The 19,441-nt window shown below is 42.1% G+C and overlaps 1 protein-coding gene across 1 annotated transcript in view; it reads left to right on the top strand.

Moving 5' to 3' along the window:
* The window catches only part of CTNND2 (catenin delta 2), a 2,320,710-nt gene that overhangs the window by 1,723,867 nt on the left and 577,402 nt on the right, over window positions 1–19,441 (top strand).

Below are 19,441 nucleotides of genomic sequence, written 5' to 3'. Positions count from 1 at the left end.
CTTGTTTAATTTCTGTGTCCAAATTTTGTACTATCGCCGAAGTTTCTTGTTCTTGTTCTAAAAAACAACTACTCAATTTATCCACTTTTGTGACATTGACGTTATTTTACCTGAACAGTCCACCAAAGCCTTAGCTAAGGCTGATGTTCATTGCCAGAGCGAGTCTAGCGTTACAACCTCCAGCTTAGATATATTAAGAATGGTGTCGGGTAAAGAAAGAGGGCATTGCACAGTTCTCTCACCTCCACTCCATTGGTCACCTCATCTATCTTGATCCAACTCTCCGTCGCCAGACTCTCCGTTGTTTAGGGTATTTGGTGGGAGGGTTCCCCTCTCTGCCGTCCCCTCTGATTGAAGAGAATCAACCACTTAGGTCGTCGCTTCTAACCGCGGCGTTGAGGTCCCTCTCACAGCCGGTGGGAGACGTTCGTCCAAAGGGCTAAGCGAAACTTCTTCTGAGGTCGGGTCACAGTCTCCTTCCTGTGACTCGACAGCCGGATTTCTTAGCACCGTATTCACTGGTCTTAGGGCGCACTGTTCGATCGTTCGCTGTCTGGAGGTGACCGCAGCTACTGAGGGGTAGTTCCGAGGTCTCCCCTTTCTCTTTGGAGGCATTTAAAAAATTTAGGAAATTTTTGAGTAAGAAAACGCCGACACAGGTAGGAGCGTGCAGCCTCTCACGACGCCATCTTGACTCCTCCCCATAAAAAAAAAATATTTTATATATAAAAAAAATCTGTATGTTTCAGTATTCATGCTGTAAACCATGAAATCACAGCATGTAGCCACTTTCCATACTATCACATTCACTCACTCACTCAGCCATGCATGTACTTAGGTATGCACCTCTGTCCTCAAACCTCCACTCATCAGTCCTAACGGATTATTCTGTTTAATGCCTGGTTATTAGAGGCTGCATTATATACTTATCTCCTCTGAATGTACTAACTTGAATGTGTGCTACACATCCAAGTTCTTAGGTCTTACTTCCTAAGTGTGGCAGAGATGAGAGTGTGGCCAGCTCACAAACACTATTGAGGGAAACATCTTGTCAGCTTCCCAACTTCTGAGAACATTCTATGAGGAGACAAGGAGCTTGACAGTGAGTGGCCCTTTCACGTATTGCTGTCCTACCTTCAGAAAAAAGGTGTCATACTGATGTGCTAGTAGGAGCTCGTATCTACACAAATAATCTGCATCTACTTATATAAAAATGCCTTTATCTCACAAAAATGGTGCAGTCTATGAAAGAAATAGGGAGTTTCATCTTTATAAAACCACCTTGAAGAAGATCTACCTGGAGTACTACTGGTAGCTGATGTATCAGCACAACTCATCCTCATCTGCCCCCTGTACACATTGGTTCTTCTCCCTGGTAGAGTGCTGTAAACCTCTACCGCGCTCCCTGCATCCAGCAGCAAATCCCTGCATTGACACATCCACAATTATATTTCAGTTAGGCCCATCTTCCAGTGGAGATCTGCCTGCAAGAAGAGTCATTTGTTCTTTCTTTTAAAAGACATAAATGCTTAAAGCTTATTTGAGGGCCCTCTCACAAAAGCTTCTTTTTTTTTTTTTTTAAAAACACATTTTTATTAGGGCAGTGTTCCGCCACTGGGAGGGTAAAGGCCTGAAATATTTGAGTCAATTTGTAAATGTCTCTCAGGGTGGATTACTTACATTTCTGGATTTACAGACGCGATAAAAGCTTCTTAACTGAATTGTCGGGGACTCCTATTTCCATGACCTCACCCTCTCACCCACCTACATCATGTATAATTGGGAAGGACCCTGACTTAGCAAGCCTTCATAATTAAGGGAAATTACCTGAAACATGGCCTGAACTGTAATTTCCCTCAGCTTCTTCCTATTCAGACATCAATTACACTACACAGAATAGGATAGATGTACTATAGCTAATAAGACCTAGTAGAAGATAATACCCTCATGGCTTCTAAAACAAACACATAGACTTGTCAAAAAGATTGTTAATTGCAGACTGAATGTATACAGAATAAAAGCAAAGGCCAAAAAATTAAATGGGAAATCACACAGCTTCCAGCATGTTATTACTGCTATAGACCCTTGGAGATTATTAGTGCCGTTTACAGAGGGACTTGAAGGGCAGTAACAATATGTATGGCCTTGAAGTTAAACTTTCCCCCACAGGGGGAGTTCTTAACACTCAAAAGTTGGATGATTCCTTGGCGAAAGCTAAGCTATTAGGGTCTGAGCTGAGAATTGAGGCCAAAAAATAAAAGTTAAAGGTTTCATATGGTGAGTTCATCATCCGCACATATCTTGCTTTCTGTATACCCAATATATATCTTATGGATGAGGGTTATCTGCAGGCTCCATGAGGAACAGGCAGAGCAAGTCCAGGTGTTACCACCATTGAAAGCAATAGAGATAAACCGTGGACCAGCTCAACCTGTCTCTGATAACATGGAGCCTGCAGCTAACCCTATTATGGGCCAACTCTATACACACTTATTAGGAAAATATATGTGTATACCATAACTTTTCAAAGAAAGAATGTGCATATATGCATGCAATATACATGAGTTTGACTATCTGTTTTATAAAAGTTCATGCAGTTTGTTATAGCATTCACTCAAAATACTTCTCAAAGATCCATGATCTCTGAGACACACTCTCAAAATGTTGTTGAACCTTGATCCTTTATAAGAATTTCTATTTTGAGTGAATGCTATAACAAAATTGCAACAATTAATAAATATCTGTTCAAACTCAGTCAATGAAGAAATATCAAAACATGGTTTGGTGTTTCCTGTTTCCAGATTTTCACAGTGAGCAGGAGACACAGATAAGTGTTGATTTTTTCAGAGACTCTTTTTAATTGAAAAAAAAAATGTTGAAAAATTTAACAGATCTATGATTAAAATAATTGAGCAGTATGCCATCTGGGTGGTTAACACAAAATAGTGTAACCACTAATAAATGAGATATTACATGCTCATTTTATGAGGGTCTCAATTGTATTAATTATTAATATATGGTAGTTCACAATTAGGGATAGATTTTAAAAGGTGCGCGTGGGTGTATACATATGCGTGCAGGCGCGTGCATCTTATAAAATCGGGGGTTGGTGCGCGCAAGGGGGTGCACAATTGTGCACCTTGCGAGTGCCGAGCCGCGCTGCCTTCCACCGTTCCCTCCCTGGCCGCTTTGAAATCGGAGCGGCTTGTGAGGGAACTTCCCTTCCCCCTAGCCTGACCTTCCCACCCCTTCCCCTAACCTTTCCCCCCCAGCCCTACTCTAACCCCCCCTGAACTTTCTTACCGTTTGCGTGCGCCGGCAGCCTGCCAGCACGTGATCCTCCGACACAGCGGCAATGGCTGCTGTATCATAGACCTCTGGCCCCGTCCTCACCCCGCTCTGGACCATCCCGCCCCGCCCCCAGACCTCCCCTTTAGTAAAGCCCCGGGACTAAAACGCGTCCCGGGGCTTTACCCGCATTGCCGGGCCTTTTAAAAATAGGCCCAGTGAGCGTAACTCCCCCTACGCGCGTAAATCCTCTGAAAATCCGGCCCTTAGTGAATTTACATGTAGATTTCGTTACAAGTGATAGCTTCCTCAAGATGATCATCTGTTCCCTCAGAAGGAGTCAGGCCTCTGGATTTGGCAAGATCATAATGTATAACTTAAATAACAGAAAAGGAGGGGGTTAGGATAATTTAATGGTAAATTCTGTGGTCCAGTACATCAAGGTGTCATAGTGGATAACACATTGAAATCGTCGGTGCAGTGTGCTGCGGCAGTCAAAAAAGCAAACAGAATGTTGGGAATTATTAGAAAAGGAATGATGAATAAAACGGAAAATGTCATAATGCCTCTGTATCGCTCCATGGTGAGACCGCACCTTGAATACTGTGTACAATTCTGGTCGCCGCATCTCAAAAAAGATATAATTGTGATGGAGAAGGTACAGAGAAGGGGGATGGAACAACTCCCCTATGAGGAAAGACTAAAGAGGTTAGGACTTTTCAGCTTGGAGAAGAGACGACTGAGGGAGGATATGATAGAGGTGTTTAAAATCATGAGAGGTCTAGAACGGGTAGATGTGAATCGGTTATTTACCCTTTCGGATAGTAGAAAGACTAGGGGGCACTCCATGAAGTTAGCATGGGGCACATTTAAAACTAATCGGAGAAAGTTCTTTTTTACTCAACGCACAATTAAACTGGAATTTGTTGCCAGAGAATGTGGTTCGTGCAGTTAGTATAGCTGTGTTTAAAAAAGGATTGGATAAGTTCTTGGAGGAGAAGTCCATTACCTGCTATTAAGTTCACTTAGAGAATAGCCACTGCCATTAGCAATGGTTACATGGAATAGACTTAGTTTTTGGGTACTTGCCAGGTTCTTATGGCCTGGATTGGCCACTGTTGGAAACAGGATGCTGGGCTTGATGGACCCTTGGTCTGACCCAGTATGGCATTTTCTTAAGTTCTTAAGCAATGGTAAGAGCCTCACTTAAAGCTACCACCAAACTTCTGAAATACTGTTTTAATGCGTTTTTTCTTTTGAATTTTTGCACCCAATTTTTCTATTTTTTTCTTATGCGCATGGGGCAGATTTTCAAAGGCTATGCGCGTAACCCGTGAAAATCTGCCCCTGCGCGCACCGAGCCTAATTTGTATAGGCTCGGTGGCGCGCGCAAGCCCCGGGACGCGCATATGCCCCAGGGCTTGCAAAAAGGGGCATTCCGGGGTGGGGCCGTGGGTGGGGCACCGTCCTGGGGGTGGAACCGAGGCCTCTGGCACAGCTGCCATGCCAAGGGATGGCACACCGGCAGCTGGCCGGCGCGCGCAAGTTGCGCCTACCCAGAGGCAGGCATAACTTTCGAGATAAAGGTCAGGAGGGGGTTTTAGTTAGGGCTGGGGGGCAGGTTAGATAGGGGAAGGTGGGGGGGGTGGAGGGAATGGGGAAAGCCATCAGGGCTCCCCTAGGGCTTGGCGCGCATGTTATAAAATCGGGCGTAGATTTCTTCGCGCCAGGTTGTGTGAACAAATCTATGCCCTTGCGCTGTTTTTAAAATCTGGCCCATTAAATTTACTCCATTGCGAGTCTTAATTCTTACTCTATTTCAAAATGAAAGGTTTTAGTGATCCAAAGACAACGACAAACCTTTTCCGTAGGAAAAAAATCAGCAGAACCAGGGGTCACGATTTGAAGCTCCAGGAAGGAAGATTCAGAACCAATGTCAGGAAGTATTTCTTCACGGAGAGGGTGGTAGATGCCTGGAATGCCCTTCCGGAGGAAGTAGTGAAGACCAGAAGACCAGAACTGTGAAGGACTTCAAAGGGGCGTGGGATAAACACTGTGGATCCATAAAGTCAAGAGGCTGTCAATGAAGAGGGGGTGGCTCGCCAGAATGACGGCTACTACCTGGAGATAATACCCTTATTTAATAAACATACACATGCTTACTGTGACTCCAACATCGCTCTAAGCTTCAACAGCAAGAGGAAATGTGGAAAAAAGGATTTGCACTCACAAAGCAGGGAGTAGCTGGCTTGTTACGGCGGTTACTACCCCAACCCAAATAAGCCTGATACTTCACTTTCAATGCATATCCAGCATAGCTCTCTGCTTCAATGGCAGGGGAGAAGAAAAACTGATACTTCACGCATATCCAGCATAGCTCTCTGCTTCAACGGCAGGGGAGAAGAAAAACTAACACTTCACGCATATCCAGCATAGCTCTCTGCTTCAACGGCAGGGGAGAAGAAAAACTGATACTTCACGCATATCCAGCATAGCTCCCTGCTTCAACGGCAGGGGAGAAGAAAAACAACCAATAAGGGCTGAATAACAGTCTGGGTAAAACAAATAAGCATGGGTGTAGCTTGCTTATTGTGGTGGTTGCTACTCCTAACTAATCAAGCTTGATATTTCACTTGGATGCAGCTCCATCACTGCTCTCTACATTAATGGTGGGGGTGGAAGGGAAATAGAACCAAAGAGCTAAGAGAAACAATAAGTAAGAGAAATAAAAATGTGTGAAGCTTGCTGGGCAGACTGGATGGGCCGTTTGGTCTTCTTCTGCCGTCATTTCTATGTTTCTATAATTAATAGGGTCATTCTTTATTCTGTGATGGGCCATTATTGCTTGGGTTAGGGCCTTATCGCACAAGATAAATCCCTACTTCACGCAATAACAGCCTTATCACGGCAATGCCATGCTAATTATGGGAAGGGGTGGAGTGTGGGCAGGATTTGGGTGGGGTTATGGCCCACCAGCACTGCTGGCGATAATGTTGTTTTCCACATTATCACCGTCAGCACCTCAGGAAATAACACCTCCTTTTCCCATGGCGCTACTGGGGCGATAGTGTGCGGTACACGAAACCATACCACCGCGATGCAGCCGGCTGCGCATATCGCCCCCTGCCCCCCTTTTTTTTTCTTGAACTCAGCATTCTGCTATAAATATAGCTGAATGATGAATCTAGGGGTAAAAGAGAACTAACGAGCAAACATATAGTCTCTGAAGCAGACAGTCCCCGTCGAAACACTGCCAGTGTCGGACATGAAACATTAAGCAGGTCTTCTTAGTTAAGCTGAGGAAGAACAGCAATGACAGCAAATTCAAGATAAGTACAGACTTTAAATTTCCCTGCGGAATGTTGGAGTATCATTGAGAGAGTAACTGATATAAGAACTAAGACTTGAAATATAGTAAGAATTAAGACTTGCAATGGAGTAAATTTTATCTGACTACGAAAAGAAAAAATTGAAAAATTGGGTGCAAAGATTCAAAAGAAAAACACATTAAAATGGTATTTCAGAAGTTTTCTATTAGCTGTAAGTGAGGCTATTACCATTACTTGATGTACTGAACAACATAATTTGCCATTAAATTCTCCTAACCCCCTCCTTTTTCTGTAATTTAGGTTATATTTAAAGGGTGTAGACCAGAGGTACGTTATATTTTTTGTAAGATCATGAAGTATCCAGAAAGCTAGAAAAATCTCACAGATCTTGGTGGGGTTGTAGAGAAGACATCCACCAGATCTGTCCAAGTTGTGTATGTGAGTTTTTAGTAGGTTGGAGGTTCTCTCAATGATTACCTGGTCTGCTGTTGGGCCCTGTTTTAGAGCCTATCTGTTGCAGTCCTTGGGTATATAAGTGGGATCATGAACCAAGTTTTAAATTGTTGTCCTCTATCATCTATAAGGGAGAAGACAGAAAAGCTGAGCGAGATATCCTATATGGGTAGGTAGCGGGGCTGTTACTAGGTAGAGGCTGGAGTGGGCCTTCTGGGCCTAAGTGATACATCCACTTAGATATCAGGAATAGAAAACGGGGTGGAGGTTAGAAACTGTATGTAGGGAAAACCTCCCGTCCAATTAGAACTCGGATAATAGAACACCGTTCGAATGTCAGAAATAACCGGGAGATGGCCCCCCTGGTATCTCACTGGAGCATGTTAGGTCATTCTGAAAGTGACATAAGGTTCTTTATTATTGACATTGTGTCCCCACCACCCACGGTTTCTTATAAGGTTTCTCTTATAAGCTCTCTTTTTTTCACTAATTCCCTGTTTTGGCCCACTAAACTATTTTCAATACATATTTTCATTTTGACATCCTGACATTTCAATATGTAATGTCCTTCCTAAAGCTGAAATTAGAAATGTTCGCTATGATTTAATGTGAATAATTCTAGAATGTGTTTTTTCTATTTTTTGATTATTTGTGTTTCTGTCAAATTTTCTATTCACCATGTTAACTTCATAAGCATTAAATGTGCTGTCATCGTATTATTATTTTTCTGTATATTCTAGCCTTGATTTTTCATTGGCTGTATGGTAGTTTGTTGTTTTGTGATTGGTTGAATTTTTGGTGCCAATTTTGGCCCCTTTAAACGCCGAGCCCGACCGTTCGCTCTCCTTGTGAACCCAAATGTAAGCACAGCGTGCATAAGGTACGTGTACTGCCTTTTTTAAATGTATGATTTTCAAAATGTTGATGAATTCTTCCCCATATGGATTTAATCCCAAGTTTGAGTGGCGTTCGATTATGAATTTTCTATTAATTTCTTAGATGATTTTTCATTGTAAAAGCACTATTTTTCCCTGCCAATAATTTTTGTTGATTTAGACGCCACGATGCATTTTGCACATAGGAGTTTTCATCTTAAACTCCCTTCACAAGATGTAGGCTTAGTGTCTACATATGAAATCGTGTCCAGTTTATATAAGTTCAGACAAGTTCCGTTTCTCTGCTTTACTCTTCCTCACATGTTATATAATTGATAATTTCTCTACATAGCATCTCAAAGTGAGTTTGGCGGTTCTGCCATGCTTTTGTCATATAGTAGTGGGTCAAATGCATGTCTCTCTTCAGTAGTCTGCATTTTTACTTTAACACTTCTGTCCTTACCCTTTACTAGATGTTGGATAGTTGTGTTATCACTGGCTATCGGATAGTTTAATACACTGCGATTTGCCAACTCTGGCGCTAAGTTCTTTAAACGCGGAGTTTTTGCTGACACTGCCTGCTCTTTTTGTAAATTAATAATGAAAGTAAGCGCAGCATTAAAAATGTATTGTGTGCTGTTTTTGATGTAAAAATATCTTTATATACATGTTGATATTGGATCCTTTCCTGTTAGAAGTCCCCTCATTTTGTTAATTTTTTTTTATGTTATAGCACATGAACCTCGCTTAAAGTCCCTCCCGATGCAGCCGCGTTTGGCGAAACACGGGTCCGTGTCGGGGGACCCTATCTAAATTGTACCTGTCTAAGCAATGGAGTTGCCCCCAATAAAAAGTGTATTTTGGAATTCATTTCAAGTCGTGGGGACTCATTGAACTTTACTACATTTCCCTTGTTTGCTGTGATTGAATGCTTGAAGTGCAGTCCCTCGCTCCTACATTTGTGTTGTGGATATCTATGGTAATTCCAACATATGCTTGAAAAAACATACTAGGTTTTTTTGAGCTCTAAGAAAGCCCATCTCAGTGTCATTGGACGCTGTCACCCTCTAGTGTATCTTAGTTATCCTGCTGTCTACAGAGAACCCCCTTTGCAGGTAAGTAATTGCACTTTACCTAGCCATAAGAGCATACTGGTTTGCAATAAACATACTGTCTGAAACAATCTGTGTAAGTGTCATTTGTAATCCACACAAATCTGACTTTTTAGGGATTTGAATATTTTTGCAAGCCATTGCATATTATGCTAGAGTGAGCAAGAAAGTAAGCCATTGTGCATGGAGTGAGTGGAGATAGGAGGATGCCAGGTGAAGGGTGGTTGTGGTACAATATTTTTGCGTTTTGTTTTGGACACAGCAGACTCCAAGAACCAAACTAACATTTATTGTATTATATTAACCAGCATGATGAGTCATGAAAACAGCTAAATATGTTTTCCATATTTCAATATGCTTTTTGCTTGCATAGATTAAACCCACATTTGTTCTTCTACATCTCTGAGGTATTTTTGCAAGTAGCTTTCCTCAGTGCTCAGTTTTTTTGTTTCCTTAAGCACCTGAACATTGTTTTATTATTGTGCGTGTCTTTCTCTCAATTTAATTTAATTTCAGAGTTGTATTCCATCTTTATAATACCAGGCTAATCAAGGCGGATTACAGCATTTTTAAGAATAACCAAATGAAAAGATTTCTGTACAATAGTACCATCACAAATTATGAATAGACTTATAAAATGCAATATACTGTAAGCATCGCAAAGTTATTTAAAAATAATCAAAACCACTTCTGCAAACACCCCCCTCTATTCTTTTACTTTCTATCTGTGTAGCTCCCTTTGTCTTGCATTGGAGACTATGTAAATCAGGTTGTATATGAGCAAGTCCTACTTTTCTTTTGCATGTAACGTATATGCATGTATATTTTTAAAATTGGTAGGAAAAGTACACGTGTTTAATGCATTTGAATACCCACTTTCAATGCATTGTATATGTTTGCCCATAAGCATACATATGGATGTATTTTGGGAGCTAGACATGTATTTTGCGCACGGGTTATAAAATACTATCATAGATCTCCATGCTGCCATATATGTGAGTATATGCGACCGCGCAGAGTTGTTTGAAAGTTGACCTCTCTATCTGGTAGTCTCATCTGCTTTTTCAGTGACTTAATCCTAATCATACAAATATTCTCTCTCACTTGCATATTGGTTGCTTTATCTATTTTAGTATCTGTATCTGGCTTGTAAAATGATATATTGGATTTCACTCTACCAGTTTCTTTAAATGTTATCTCAGGGTTATTTTGTGGGTGATATTTGTAAGCAGCATGCAGTACATTTGACTCTATTATAAGGAGGTCCATATTCAGCTGTTGTCCGGCTGAGCAAGGTAGCTGGATAGAAATAAAGATCAGAGGTTGCTATGGCCACATATGCAAGTAATTTCATGGCCACCAGAATGCAGTTTCACAGGACCACCACAAGATTTGCTGTGTTGCAGTACTCTGGTGCTACAATTTAGTGAATCCAGTGCCATTTTACAGTAGTTTAAAAAATTGTCCCCTGTGTAAACTAGCAAACTTTTATTTTGCAAACAGGAGATTCCTATGAAAGTGTTTTTCTGCATAGGGAATAATGTGAAAAAAAGTTTGCACTTGAAACACACTCATGCACTGTAGAAATGTTTAATCTACACTATTCTGTCTAAAAAGTTAATTTCTGGTGTACTCTAGGTAGCCAAATGTTTTCTTCTTTACAACATATATTCAGTTTCAGAAATTGAGGAAAATATCGCAAAGACATTTAGACAGATAACTTGTGAATTATCCATCTAGATGGCTAGTTTTGAATATTCCCCTTTCTTATTGTTACACTCACCGGCCGCAAAGCCCCGTGGCCGGTTTCACTCACCCCTCGCTGCCCGCTCGCAGCAGCCTTCAGTTTCCTAGCAGCAGCATGGAGCTGCTGCCGACGCACATCACCCCAGCCCGGGTCCTCCGAAGCTCCCACTCGTGTGGCGGCCGAGATGCCACTGACCTCCTCTCATGACCAGGCCCTCCCTAGGCGCGTGTGCATGCCTCTCTGGCCCATTTAAAGGGCCAGAGGTGGGAAAAGGGTGCTCGGCTCTCACTGATGTCTTCGGTCCCTCCGGCCTATTTAAAGGCCGCCTCTGGCTCCAGCAAACCGACTTGGCAACGTTTCCCTCATTCTGTCTCAGTGTTCCTGTCTCAACGTTCCTGCCTCAGCACTCCTGTTGCAGTCTTCCTACTCCAGCACTCCGATCCCAGCTCTCCGGTCCCAGTGCCTCCGCTCTGGTTCCAGTTCTTGCCCCTTTGGGCCCTTCTCTGGCTTAGGATCCCAGATCGCGCCTGACCACCATCTACTGCGGTCCACCCTTGACCTCAGACCGACCCGACCAATGCCTACTGCTGCCTGCCTCTGACCTCGGACAGGACCTGACCACTGCTTACTGCTGCCTGCTTCTGACCTCAGACCAGACCTGACCATGCCTCCTTCTGCCTACCTCCAGCCTCGCCTGACCTGTTCCAACCCAGCCTCTGGTCCCAGCTCTGTTCCCTACGGACCAGGCTCAGCCTGCCTCTTGCCCACCTCGGGCTCAAGGCCCCGAAACATCTATCTCTTCTGGCCAGTCTCCCGGGACCAGCCACACAGAGGCCCACCTAAGACCAGCCGGCCCCGGAACCCAAGGGCTCAACCTGCGAGGAACGAGGGCTGGTAGTGATGAAGTTCCAGATGGCCTCTGATTCCTGTTCGGCCTCGCCTCCCGACGGTAGGGACCTGTGGGGCTCATCCCCCCAGGTAGCGCCAACACCACCTCGGGTGAAGGGTCCACAGTCCCTAACGTCTATCCAGTGTAGTGTTTCTATGGAGTCATGCTGGAAGGGTACGCTTCCAGTGTAGCTGCTTATCAATGGCAGAAGCGTCGGGCCTGGTTTGTGGTAGGCCATTACCTCAATCCGGGCTGAAGATTAAAGAATATTAATATATGGAAGTGTATGGGTTTAGGTGAGGGGCCCTGTAGTTTAGACATTTTTTTAAATTTCAATGGGACCTGAGAGGAAGAAGACAGCTATCATAATATATGTGGGTGCAAATAGAGATGTGATTTAGCCGAACCTTTCATTTCATCCTTCATTATCAGCGCACTGCGGGAAATTTCATTTCCCGCGGTTCGGGCCAATTTTTTTTTGGCTGTCCCGAACCGAAATAAAAACCCGCCCCAACCCTTAAGATTTAATTAATCGCAATCCCCCACCCTCGTGACCCCCCCCCCCCAAACTTGCCTAAAGTCCCTGGATGTCCAGCGGGAGTCCCGAGAGCGATCTCCCGCTCTCGGGCCATCGGATGCCAGTAAACAAAATGGTGCCGGTGGCCCTTTACCCTTACCATGTGACAGGGGCTATCGGTGCCATTGGCCAGCCGCTGTCACATGGTAGGAGCAATGGTTGGCCGGCGCATTCTTAAAAATGGCACGGGCCATCCATTGCTCCTACCATGTGACAGGGACCGGTCAATGGCACCGATAGCCCCTGTCACATGGTAAGGGCAAAGGGCTATCGGTGCCATTTTGATTAGTGGCAGCCGACAGCCCGAGAGGGGGAGATCACTCCCGGGACCCCGCTGGACCACCAGGGACTTTCGGTAAGTCTTCGGGGGGGGGGTTCGGGCAAGTCTTGGGGGGTCAAGAAGGTGGGGGGTTGCAATTAATGAAATTTGAAGGGTTGGGGTGGGGTTTTTTTTTATGTGCCCTCCCCCCCCCAAAAAAATAAGAAAACCACACAAAATTTGTGGGTTTTCCTATTGTTTCGGCGACTCCCCCCCAAAATGCAACAAAATAGGAAATATCGTCTATATTTCCTATTTCATTGCAAACGAATGCACATCCCTAGGTACAAATGATATGGGAAGGTACAGGAGGGAGGTTCTATATTTTATTTGTTATTTATTTGTTCAAATATTTATACTACTATTCAGTCGAGCCGTGATAGCGGTTTACATCTTATTTAAAAGATTACAAAGTACAACATAAATATAGCCTAACTTAAAACAAAATAGCATAAAACACAGCATCCTACATAAAATAGAATAAAGTAGTAAACTAAAATTATTTAAAAGAAATTAGAATAAGATATAATAAAAGGATTGAATAAAAGGTTCTTTGCCTATTTTCCTTCCAGATTCTTAAAAGCAATACCAAACAGCCATGTTTTCAGATTTTTTCTGAACAATTTTACATCTGCTTGCAATCTCAATTCCGCTGGGAGTGAGTTTCAGAGTCTTCGGCCTGCTTTTGAAACAGTTCTGTCCCTCTATAGGCTAAATATAAGATTTTAAATAGGAAATTGAAATCCAGAATCCAGGGTTGCATTCTCAGAAATGCTCCCCGTTCCATGTGCAGACCAGATGAGCCCCAGAATTTTAAATTGTGGATGAGACAATGGTGCAGGGAAGAGAGCTTTAGATTTGTTAGGAATTGGTAAACGCTCTAGAAAGAGGGGAATATATTTTGACGGGATGGGCTCCACCTTAACTAAAATGGAACTTAGCTGCTGGCCCTAATTTATTTATGTATTTATTTATTTAGGCATTTTTATATACCGAACAATTTGGGGTAGATTTTTAAAAACAGCGCGATCGTGTACTTTTGTTTGCGCACCAGGCGCAAACAAAAGTACACTGGATTTTATAAGATATGCGCATAGCCGCGCGTATCCTCTAAAATCCTGGATCGGCGCGCACAAGGCTTCCGATTTTGGGCAGCCAGCGTGCGCCGAGCCGCGCAGCCTGCCTCCGTTCCCTCCGAGGCCGCTCCGAAATCGGAGCGGCCTCGGAGGGAACTTCCTTACGCCCTCCCCTCCCCTCACCTACCCTTCCCTTCCCCTACCTAACCCACCCCCCCGGCCGTATCTAAAACCCCCCCTCTTACCTTTGTTCCTAGATTTACGCCTGTGAGAAGCAGACGTAAATCTACGCGCGCCAGCAGACTGCTGGCGCGCCGTCCTCCGACCCGGGGGCTGGTCCGGAGGCCTGGACCATGCCCCCGGGCCAGCGCCACACCCCCAGTCCCACCCCCGAAACGCCACGTCCCGCCCCCGAAACACAGCGTCATCGGGTCCCGCCCCCCCGACATGCCCCCGACACCGGCGGCCTATGGAAAATAGGCACGCCGGTGCGCAAGGCCCTGCTCATGTAAATCCGGGCAGATTTACGCGAGCAGGGCTTTTAAAATCCGCCCGATTGTGTGCACTTCACATCGGTTTGCATCAAAAATTTGGGGACAAGCCATTAATACTTTGTCCCTAAAAAAACATTAAAATTTAATATCTAAATAAGGACTATAAAATTAATAAGAACTCATAATAATAATCTATACTATAAATTACAAAATAATAAAATACTTTAAAATTAATAAGACATCCTCATTGCTAGTAACATAAGAACATAAAATGCCATACTGGGTCAGACCAAGGGTCCATCAAGCCCAGCATCCTGTTTCCAACAGTGGCCAATCCAAGCCATAAGAACCTGGCAAGTACCCAAAAACTAAGTCTATTCCATGTTACCATTGCTAATGGCAGTGGCTATTCTCTAAGTGAACTTAACATCATTTAAGAAAATTAAAATTATAATACTAAAAAACTTTTGTATCTACTCTAAAAAAATTTTGTTACAGGGGGAGACGCTAAAAGATGTTATTCAGCATTCTTAAACGCCTGCTCAAACAACCATTTTTTAGTTGTTTCTTAAATGGTTGTATGCTAGCCTCTAATCGTATTTTAAGTGGAAGAGAGTTCCAAAGTTTTGGCCCGGCTAGTGAGAGGGCCTTTTCCCTAACTGCATTTAAATTTGCTGATTTTGGTGATGGAACTGAAAGTAATGCCTTGCCTAGTGATCTTAAATTACGTGGGGACGTGTGGATGTGAAGAGATGCACATAAGAGACAGAGCAGGTTTTAAACTAGAGAATGGGGGAAAGCTAACAGTCTCTTAGAAGCACATGGTTCAAAGAGATATCTTCCAAGGGTACTTGCGAAACAGGGAAGTTAGAATATGCCAGTACAGAGAGGTTGAGGTTAAGGTTGAATTAGCCCAGATAGATGTAGGTAAAGAGCACATAGATGTGAATAATTTTACACTGCCTGTATCAACTGCTAATATGCAAGTTGTGAATACAAATAGAAATAAAAGTACCAATAAAAAAAACCTTTTAAATGTCTGTGAATGCCAGAAATCTGTATAGTAAGACTGGAGACTTAGAATATATGGCATTACATGAATAAGTAGACATTAAAGGCATTTCAAAAATGAGGTGGAAGAATGCTAACCAATAGGACACTGTGATAGCAGAATATAAATTATATTGACGTGACAGGACAACTTGAATTAGTGAAGGGTGGCATGCTATGTACGGATGGCATAGAGTCAAGCAGGATAAAAATGCCACAGGAAACAAAATGCAGTATAGAATCCTTATAAATAGAAAGGCAATGTTTGACGTGCAAGAGTATAGCAGTGGATGTATACTACTGTCTACCTGGCCAAGATGAAGAAACAGGCAGTAAAATGCTAGCTGAAATTAGAAAGGTAAATCAATTTGGCAACACAATAATAATGAGAATTTTTAGCTACCCCAGTAGTGATTGGGACAATATCTCATAAATGACTGCTTCTTGGCACACTTGGTCTTGGAACTGACAAGAGGGTCAGCTACTTTAGATCTAGTCCTTAGTGGTATGCATGAGGGGTTACTGTGGTTGAGCCACTAAGTAACAGAGATTATAATAAATCAAATTTGACATAATCACAATTGGGAGGACATTAAGTAAAAATGCTGTAGTAACATATACCTTTTAATAGGGAAGCTAAAAGAATGAGGGCATTAGAAAAAAAACTACAAGAAGCAGTTGCAAAGGTTAAAAGTTTGCATAAGGCGTTCACATTGTTTAAACAAACTATCGTGGAAGCCCAAATAAAATGGATTTCAGGCATTAAAAAAGGTCAAAGGAAGACCAAATGACTGCCAGCATGGCTTAATGGTGAGGTGAAAGAGGCAGTTAAAGGTAAAAGGGCATAATTCAAAAACTGGAAAGCAGACTCAAATGAAGAAAATAGGCAGGAGCATAGGCACTGGCAAGTTAGATGTAAAACAGTAGGAAGACAGGCCAAGAGAGTAATTGAAAAGAAGCTTGCCAGAGAGGTAAAAACTACTAATAAAAAACTGTTTCAAATACATTAAAATAGTTAGGCTGTTAGATGACCAAAAGGTAAAAGGGGTGCTCAGAGAGGACAAGGAAATATCAGAAATACTAAATGAATTCTTTGCCTCGGTTTCTACTGAGGAGATGTTAGAAACATACCATTATCTGAAACATTCTTTAATGATGATGATTCTGAGCAACACAAATCTCTATGATAATTGAGGTTGTACTAGAGCAAACTGGAAACAAAAGAGTAATAAGCCACCAAGTCCAGATGGCATCCACCCCAGAGTCCTAAAAGAACTCAAACATGAAATTCCAGATCAGTTATTATTTATCTGTAACCTATCATTTAAAATAGACCCAGCACTTGAAGAATGGAGGGTGGTTAATGTAACACCAATTTTTATAAAGAGCTCCAGGGGTGATATGGGAAACTATAGACCTGTGAGCTTGAGTCTGTGCCAGACAAAATGTTGAAGTTATTTTTAAAAACAAATTCACTGGTCATATAGACAGACATTTTTAATGAGGAAAAGTGAATATGGTTTTAGCAAAGATAAGTCTTGCCTTACATTTTGCCTTTTACATTTTTTTGAAGGTTTAAATTAATATGTGTATAAAAATGATTTAGTGTATTTGATTTTTGGAAAACATTTGGCATAGTCCTCCATGAGAGACTCTTCAGGAAACAAAAAGTCATTGATAATAGACAATGATCTATTGTGGATTGATAAGGGGTTAAAAGATAGAAGAAAAGTCATTAGTGGAGTACCACAAGGATCAGTACTGGGACCTGTACGGAACAACGAGTGAGGTGATCAGATTTGCAGATGACAAAAAATGTAATAAAATTTGTTGAAACAGCAGCAGATTGCGAGCTGCTGCAGGAGGATCGTTTGAGATGAGGAGATTGGGCATGTGAATGGCAAATGAAAATGTAATGTGCGAAAGTGCAAAGTGTTGCATATAGGGAAAACTAATCCCAACTATAAGTACCCAATGCTGACTTCTGTATTGGGAATTACCACCCAAGAAAAGGACCTTGGAGTCCTTCTGAATAATATATTTAAATCCTCAGCTAGTGTGCAGCAGTGGTCAAAAAAACTAATAGAATGTTAGAAATGATCTAATCAAGGAATGGAGAATTAACAGAAAATATCATATTGCCTCTGTATCGATCCATGGTGCTACCGCACCTCGAGTATTATATGCATTGCCTATTGCACCATTCCAAAAAGAACATAGCGGAATTAGAAAATGTGCAGAGGAGGGTGACAAAAGTGATAAAGGGACTGGAACACCTTGCCGCTGATGAGAATCTACACATGTTAGGGCTCTTCAACTTGGAACGAAGATGGCTGAGAGGGGACATGATAGACCTTTATAAAATCACGACTGGCGTGAAAGAAGTAAAGGATGATTATTTAACCTTTCAAATGATACTAAAACAAGGAGACACTCCATGAAACTAACAACCAGCAGATTTCAAATAAAGATCAGAAAGTAGTTTTTTTACTCAGCACACAATCAAGCTATGGAATCTGCTAATAGAAGATGTGGCCAAGGTGACTAGCATAGTGGAGGTTAAAAGAGGTTTGGATAAGTTTCTAGAGATAAAGTCCATAAAACATTAGCCAGGAAGACTAAAGAAAGCTATTGCTATCCCTAGGAGTGAGTAACAAGAATTAGATTCACTTTGTGAGATCTGCCAGGTACTTGCAACCCGGACTGGCCACTGTTGGAGACAAGATCATGGACTGGATGGATAGTGGTCTGACAAAGGACTGGATGGATAGTGGTCTGACTCAGCATGGCACTTCTTATTTTCTGATGTTATGTTCTTAAGAATATTTTAGTTAGAAAACTGTACTAGACTAGGATAGAATCAGGATTGTTTCTGTCCAACTCCATCTCAAACCAGTAGGAATATAATGAGCTAGTATGACCATAAGTTATTGCCTTCAATTGAGCCATGGAATAATAGAGCTGAAAATGAGGGAGAAAAAGTCCTCCTGTAACTATCAAGAGCATTTCCATGTGAATCCATGTGCAATTTTATTAATCTTCTGAGAAAGCATGACAGTATTCATGTTGACAACATGGAACAAATATAGAACAGACGAGGCAGTCCATTCATTTTTACAACATTTAGCCTTCTCAGTCAAGTGAACCATCTCCATGGCTCATCTAAAAATATATTTAGTAACAGCAAACAATTTAGTTTGTACAGGGAGTCTAAATCAGGAACGACATGCACACCCAGATGTTTAATAGATCTGCTGGCAATTATTCATCAGTAAATCTTGTGTGCCCTTTGTATTTGAGTTGGTATGATTTCAGGCTTAGTGTAATTGATTTTGCATCCAGAGCTTTTCCCATTGTCTCAGTTATTTCTGAGAATGATTTGTGAGGCTGCGATAGTAATATTAGATTGTCAGTATAAAAAAATGCCAAATTAATCTCTATTGTTCCCTGATCCTTTTCCTTGCTTGCACTTAACAAAAGAAGTCCAACAAAGGAAGGATGATAACCTCACGATTGATAATTAGGATAGGGAAGACATTTGTTCCAAGGCCAGAAAAAGGAGAGACTGCCAGTGATGTGACCCAGTCCAGCTCATCTCCACTCTGTACCACCTCACCCCATGCATCCCTGACTGCTGGATTGAGGGAAGACTGGATTGAAATGGAGGGAAGGGTTGAAAAGGGGTCAAAAGGGATACAGGGAAGATGTTAGGCTAGGGACTGGGAATGAATATTGAGGGAAGAGAGAGGACAGAATGAGAGGATAAAACGGAGAGAGGATGCATGGCAAGGGATAGTGGACTGACATGAGACACAAGATTAAGAGGGAGATAGGCTCTGATAGGAAGAATAACAGACAGAGAGGAGGGAAGGGGACTGGGAGAGAGGCCCAGGGATAATTGTGAAGGGGCAAAGGGAAAGACTGAGAGAAGACTGATGCCAACAGTAATTTTGTTGTGGTTCTCTGAAAATAAGAATGCTTAACACCACTAGCTGTAGAGAAAAGTTTTTATTTTTAATGCTATAAAATAATATAAATGAATAACGCCTTATGAGAGACAGAGTGCCATGCAAGTCACTAGCAAATAATTTTATTGATACCACAGTATTATATAGAATTTTAGTTGTATATTTCCAACCCCTAAACTAGGTTACATAAGTGTCAAAAATTCTATGATTGGCTTTCTCTTATAAACAAATAATCTAAATGGCCATATGTAAATTTAATTTTCA

The sequence above is a fragment of the Rhinatrema bivittatum genome, chromosome 2, assembly GCF_901001135.1.
Source record: "Rhinatrema bivittatum chromosome 2, aRhiBiv1.1, whole genome shotgun sequence".
In the NCBI taxonomy this organism is placed as follows: Eukaryota; Metazoa; Chordata; class Amphibia; order Gymnophiona; family Rhinatrematidae; genus Rhinatrema; species Rhinatrema bivittatum.
The sequence above is the reverse complement of the archived record's forward strand: the minus strand, read 5'-3'. Positions and strand labels throughout refer to the sequence as shown.